At 40.6% G+C, this 6,961-nt stretch overlaps 1 non-coding gene across 1 annotated transcript; it reads left to right on the top strand.

Annotated features, from left to right (window-relative positions):
• The first annotated feature begins 6,204 nt into the window (after positions 1 to 6,204).
• LOC120279704 lies at positions 6,205 to 6,311 on the top strand. The gene has a single exon (XR_005542010.1). It is a non-coding gene; the product is annotated as a small nucleolar RNA R71 (small nucleolar RNA).
• The last annotated feature ends 650 nt before the right edge of the window (positions 6,312 to 6,961 follow it).

Raw genomic sequence — 6,961 nt, 5'->3', positions numbered from 1 at the left:
ACCCTTTGGTCTAGGTGGACGGTGCCTAACCACAATTAAGCCCTAGGTGCCAAAATCACTTCAACGCTTCACTCCGTTGCACTCGTAACTAAGCCCCAGCGGAAGGCCATCCCTTAGCCCATTCACTCTACAATGGCCACAAAGAACTCTTGGAACGTGGAGATAGGATAGATCACACCAGAAGGGAAAGGGGATGCTCCGCTACCTCTCAACTCACCCTCTCAATCCTCTCCAATCTAGCTTTGTCTAACTCTCGTGGTGTGTCACTCACTCACAAGAGTTACCAACAAGTACTCTCAACCCTAGTGTCACTCTAGGGGAGTATTCAAACAATCAAGCCTACAAGATTAGAACTCACAATAAACATCAATTAATTTAAAGCAGAATAAAGAGATTCAATGAAACGAATATATCCTAGGGTTCACAAATACCCAAGTATCCACTAGGGGTTTAGCTCTCTATGGAGCAAAAGACAATAGATAACGAAATCAAAAGTAAAGAGATGCAATCCATGAATGAAAACCCCTTGTGTTCGTGTCAAAGGTCTTGTGGATCGACCGCGTCTTTTTCAAAGGTCCCCTCGTCAAACCTGGGGCACACCTGACCAGATCGGTGCTGACGAAAGCTCACCCAATAAACGGTTTCATTGGTGAAGATCTTGCTATCATTGCACAAGTTGGTATACGCATATGTGACAAGGTCCCCTTGCTTATATCCCGCAAGTACACGGGTTTGTCGAAGTAATAATCCCGGATGAGCGGGGTCGAATCCACAGGGAGTAGGGATTAAAGACATTTAATTCGATTCTTAGCTATGTGGAGTATCAACAATGATAAGTGTGGTAATGATTCAATTCTCAGAAATTAAAAGCAACAAGTAAGAGAGCAAAAGTAAGGAGGAGGCAAGGCAATCGATAAAGATGGGGTACTCGGGTGATGCTTCAGCTAGGATAATCACTTCAAGTGCAAGAACTCTCTATTATGCTTCCTAATCAATGCAATGGTGAGTCGTGGAAATCCTTACATACATAGTCCCAAATCTAAGGTCAACTATGCCTAACTCTATACATGTCCCGGAGGAGAAATCGAACAATCTCAACACCGCGCACTCGCATAGAGTTGCAATAAGCTCTAGGGATTCCAAGTGATAAATCTCTTCCTAGATTTAGACCTAACCCTTTGGTCCAGGTGGAAGGTCCCTAGCCACAATAAAGCCCTACATACTAAGATCACCCCCACGCTTTACTCCATTGCACGTGCAACTAGGCCCCAGTGGAGGTTCATCCGTTAGACCATTCACTCTATTATGGCCGCAAAGAACTCAAGGAACGGAGGTAGAATCTATCACGTCGGAGGGGAAAGGGGACGCTCCTGTACCTCTCAACTCACCCTCTCAACCCTCTCCAACCTAGCTTTATCTAATGCTTGTGGTGTGTCACTCACTCACAAGGTTACCAACAGGAACTCTCAACCCTAGTGTCACTCTAGGGGAAATGTTCATACAATCAAGCATTCAAGGTTGGAACTCACAATAAACATCAATTTATTGAAAGCATAATAAAGAAGTTCAATGAAACGAATACATCCTAGGGTTTACCATCACCCAAGTACCCACTAGGGGTTTAGCTCTCCATAGAGCTAAGTACAATCAAAGAAATCGAATGTAAAAGCAATGAATCCATAAAGAAACCCCCTCGATGGTCATGTCGATGGTCTTGTGGAAAGTACTCTACTCGTCGTCCAAGGATTACTTCGTCCGGTATAGGATACGCCTCGATCGAAGCTCCCTTACCAATCTTCTTCCTAATGGAATCACAATGTCGGAGCCATAGAACCTCTCCAAAACCTTGGCCAATACCCCTCGAAAACCTAGCCGAAGCCCTCTCGCAAGTTGGGGAAAAGATGGAGAAAAGAATACCTAAATCGGGGCAGAATCGGCTTTAAATAGGGCGGGAATCGGGCAACTCCACGGGCGTGGACGATACACGTGCCCGTGTTGAATTTCCACACGGGTGTGGATAATTTCCACACGCCCGTGTGGAATCTCTGTTTCTCTGATTTCTCGGCCGGATGTGAACAGTGCTGCTACAGTAACTGGTACATTGTCGCTACATTGCTCTGCTACAGTCTTCGACCTGAATAACTTCCGAATTCCATACTTTCATCGGGATAATGCAAACGAGCACACGTTTACGTCGTGAATAACTTGCTTCTTCAATGATATATATGTTGGTGGAGCTCCTGTTCTTGTATGCATAAGACAGAATGCTCGAGTGTGATTGCCTTTGTGCCCCTCCAAATGGATGTACTCACTCGAATGCGAGGAGGTTGGCACACACTCTAGCATCTCACACCTATCCTATGTCTTCTTGTTTGAACCTTAGCAAGATCTCCTCCAAAATAGGTGCATTATGATCCACATTGGCCTATTTCCTTCATACTCGGCCTCACAACCCTACCTGCGTAAAAGTAACATAAAAACACACATATTAATGTAAAAACCTGAGAAAAGTAATGCTCAACATAAGGAATGAACGCTTCGCATTCATATCACACAAGCACTTATCAATATGTGACTGCCTTCGTGCCGCTCCAACTCATAGCAATGGCTTGAATACATGGAGGTTGCCACACATTCACATATCTTAGAGCCCCACTTGTGTGTTCACGTTGTTTCTTCTAAGATTCCACCAAATAGTGCGTACACAATCTACTTTGGCTTCTTTTCTCAAACATAGCTTCACAACCCTACATGCACAAAAAAACACAAATACACATGTATTAGCGCTTAAACTTGATAAAAATAATACTCATTGTAAGGAAAGAACACTTTGCATTCTTATCACACAAGCACTTATCAGAGCTGAAAGATCTAAGTCCGAAAAAAAGTGGCCCTATATGTAAATATTAGCTCTGGTGATGAAGACAATCAGCCACAATATACCCATGATGAAAGGGCTCTCTTTGAGTCATGGAATGGAGATAAAGTAGATCCAACTGGCTAACTGCGGTTGTACAATCAGCATGACCTGTCACTAACCTACTAAGAATAGCATGGATATACATGTGTGCTAGTCATGAAAGCAAAGAGCCTTTGCAATGGCTAGGGACAAACTGGTGGTCACCACACAAGTCACAAAAAACTCTGCTCGGAGTAAGGCCTGTAGGATAGTCAGTCTGAGCTGTACATACTCCTTTGTGCCAATGTAATCCTCATCGTACAAGCCCAGAATGACTGCAAACTAAGTCAAAGAAAGACTAAGGAGCTAACCAAGAGCTCAAAAATGAATGGTGTCCTCCTTGTCAAAATCAGTATCCGTACGATCAAATACGAATGAGAAAAGGACCTCAAGCGTAATATCTCGCTGAACAGGATCACGGATAGTGAGCAGTTGAACCCAACCCCCCCACATCAACAAGCTCTCGAACCTCATTAGCAAGCCCAATCCCCCAAGTGTGTCCCAACCAATTTATCAAGACTGTCAAAACTTCAATTGTTGGAGACGCTTGAACCTTTGCTAATGTTCAGGTTTAGTGAATTCTATATCTGGTGGTGGAGTGGGCTCCTGATCTTAGTGAGCACATTTTTGAGCAACCTTCTTGGTCATGGGTGCCACACCTGCAAGTAAACCATCAAACAAAGTCAGCTTGAATAAATCCACGCGTGCATGTGGACAAACCATTATCAAGGCATTAACGGTGTTAACTCATAGGGGCAAATTTGTTATTTCATTTAAAAATCAACTTATATGACATAAAAAATATATATATTTTAAGTTTATTTGCCTCTTCCAAAATTCCACTAAACAAAAAAAATTAAATTCCAAAATTAAACAAAATCATATTGAAAAATATGTTTTTTTATGCCACATAGTGATTTTTTAGATGAATGGACAATTTTGCCCCTATCAAAAGTAGAAAAGTTAACACCGTCGATAGTTTTTCCCTTTTTTTGCAAATTTGGGAAACCACATATCATAGGACCAGAAAAAATTCTCATTCCTTATTTTGCAAAACTCAGTAACCACATGGGTTTTTTTGTACTTTTCCCTTATTTCAATGATATATAGTTATTGTTTTTCTCAAAGAAGTATAAGTAAATCATTTAAAAACCTTAATCATTTATTCTTTGTCATGTGAAAAACTCAACACCATCTAAAAATTATAAGGGTTACCACTCATGCACAATTATTATTGTGGAAATTTAAAACTAAGCTAGAAAACTACTAAAAGCTTAGGTTGCCTACTAAGAAGCACTTTTTTTACATCACTAAGCATGACGTACCTGCCCTTACCTCACGGTGGCTCATGGAGATGGAAAATCTCCTTCTTGGCAACTTGCACACATGAGGGACAAAATTTCTGCACATTCAAGGAGAATTGACTAAACAAGTTACCGAATGAGGGAGTGCCATTCTCGACTTGTGTGTGCTCATCCCCAAGTATGTTGGGATGCTTTCTATGGTGACACCTTGACCTCTTCATGCGATGAGAGACCTTTGGAAACTTGTTCTCCATGCTTACTTATCTCCTCCTTGTCAATGTCCGGCCATTCTTTATATAGGTCCGGATGTAGAAATTCCTGCATATACTCATTAGCAATCTCGTCATTAACATCTAAGAAATAGCATGCACCATCAACATCAAGAGAATGCTTCATTGCTTCGGCGAGACGGTATGAGATCTTCTCTACTCCTATGTATAGTGTCATCTTGCCTCCATCCATGTCAATGAGTGCCTTGGAAGTTCATAGGAATGGTCTTCCTTAAAATCAATGGGACCACCACATCCTCATCAACATTGAGTACCACAAAATCTATAGGAAAAATATACTTGTTAACATTTACTATAACATCTTCAACTATATCTCTTGGATGACGGACTGAATGATTGGCTAACTATAACGTCATTTGGGTTGTCCTTGGATCTCCTAACCTCAATTTTTGAAACAATATGTATGATAGTAGATTAATGTTGGCTCCCGAATTAGCTAAAGCCTTTTCTTTGCCCAAACCTCTAATTACACATGGAATGATGAAGCTTCTTGTATCTTTCATCTTGTTTGGCAAATTTTTTTGAAGCAATGCCGATTAATTTCCATCCAGCACTACAGCCACATTTTCCTCCATTTTCCTCTTGTTAGTCAAGAGGTCCTTCAAAAACTTGTGTACTGAGGCATAATTTTAGATAATGCCTCCACAAACAGGATGTTAATGTGCAACTGCTTGAATAGAAACATAAATTTTCTGTTTTGCTCATAAATTTGGTCCTTTTTCAAACATGTTTGATAAGGAATTTATGGAGCATAAGAAAGGGGTGATACAACTCTCCCCATCCCCTTGTTTTGCACCTTATTCCTTGGCTTTTTTTGAGGAATTTTAGTAGTTTTCTCAGTGGGGGATTTTCATTGGAGAATTTTAGAATTTGTATCAACAAGAAGATTTTCTTCAAGTTCTCGACCACTCCTCAAATTGATCACCTTCATATGCTCCTGCAGATTGGTCTTGGTATTGCTTGGCAAGCTTCCTTGAGGTCTCTCTGCTAAAGACTTCGCTATTTGCCCCACTTGGTTCTCTAAATTATGTAGCGAAGTGGTGTGATTGTGGAGTGTTGCCTTAACTTTCTGAAATCTAGTGTTGACTGACTGAATGAACTTTGCCAAAACCTTCTCCAACTCTGAAACTCTCTCCGGCAATGGAAGGAGCTTACTGAAATCTTACTGGGGCAGTAGGTTTTTGCTGTCGTTGGTTACTCAATGAAAGATTTGGGTGGTTCCTCCACCATTGGTTGTAGGTATTGCTATATGGATTGCCTTATCCTCTTCCCGAATTTCCCACAAAGTCAACTTGTTCAATTGGGGCTGAAGTAGCAATTAAGATAGGATAATCTACTGAAATGTGTGAGCCCCCACAACCATCATAACTTGTGATAGTGGGCACTCTTGGTGAGGTTAGAGTGTCTAATTTCTTGCTTAATGCCTTTACTTGGACAGCCAAGGATGTAACAGCATCAATCTGTGAATACCGATCACTTGATCTTCTCTCTTGCATTCCATTGATAGCTGTTCAAGGCCATTTCTTTAGTCAGCTGTCGGTCCTCTTCTGGTGTCTTGTTTCCTAATGTTCCTCCTACGGCTTCATCAAGGAGTTGTTTAGTGCTTAGATTCAACCCAATGTAGAATGTGTGAATGATCATCCATTCAGAAAACTCATGTTGAGGACACTTTCGCAAAAGGTCATTGAATCGTTCCCATGTCACATAAAACAATTCTATCGCTATCTGAATATATGAAGAAATCTCATTTCTAAGCTTTGTCAATTTTCTCGGAGGGAAATACCTTGCAAGGAAAGCTTCTACCATTTCATTCCATGTTATGATTGAAGCTCTTGGCAATGAATGAAGCTACTATTTGGCTCTTCCTTTTAATGAGAATGGGAAAGCCCTCAAGAGAATTGCATCATCTGGAACCCCATTAATTTTTAGCATGTTGCACACTTCAAGAAAATTCTCAATATGGTTGTTAAGATCCTCATCTTCTAATCCATTAAACTGTGTGAACTTCTGAACCATCTGAATAAAACCTGACTTCAACTCAAAATTCTAGGCTACAATCAGTGACCAAACAATGCTCGACTGTATCCCACTAACTGTAGGTCGGGCAAAATCTAAATGTGTTCTCTACTGCCCCTCTTATTCTATGATGTTTTCAGATTCTTCAACCTCTTAAGCTGGAAAATTTTATTCTTGTGCATGTTCCTTGCCCCTTCTGTGAAATCTACACTAAATTTCAGGATCTTCTTCAACTAATGTTGAAGGATTCCCTTGGGTCATAACTTGTAGCTGAAATCAAGAGAAGAAAAAAAAATGAGAACTATGAAAGAAAGAAATATGGAGTAGAAAAAAAAAACAATGAAAAACTGAATGACTAAAGTAACAAAGTTTAGCGTTCCTAATATCCTGTT

Source organism: Dioscorea cayenensis, chromosome 16, assembly GCF_009730915.1.
Source record: "Dioscorea cayenensis subsp. rotundata cultivar TDr96_F1 chromosome 16, TDr96_F1_v2_PseudoChromosome.rev07_lg8_w22 25.fasta, whole genome shotgun sequence".
NCBI lineage: Eukaryota > Viridiplantae > Streptophyta > Magnoliopsida > Dioscoreales > Dioscoreaceae > Dioscorea > Dioscorea cayenensis.
Note: the sequence above shows the minus strand (reverse complement) of the source record. Positions and strands in the feature narration are given on the sequence as shown.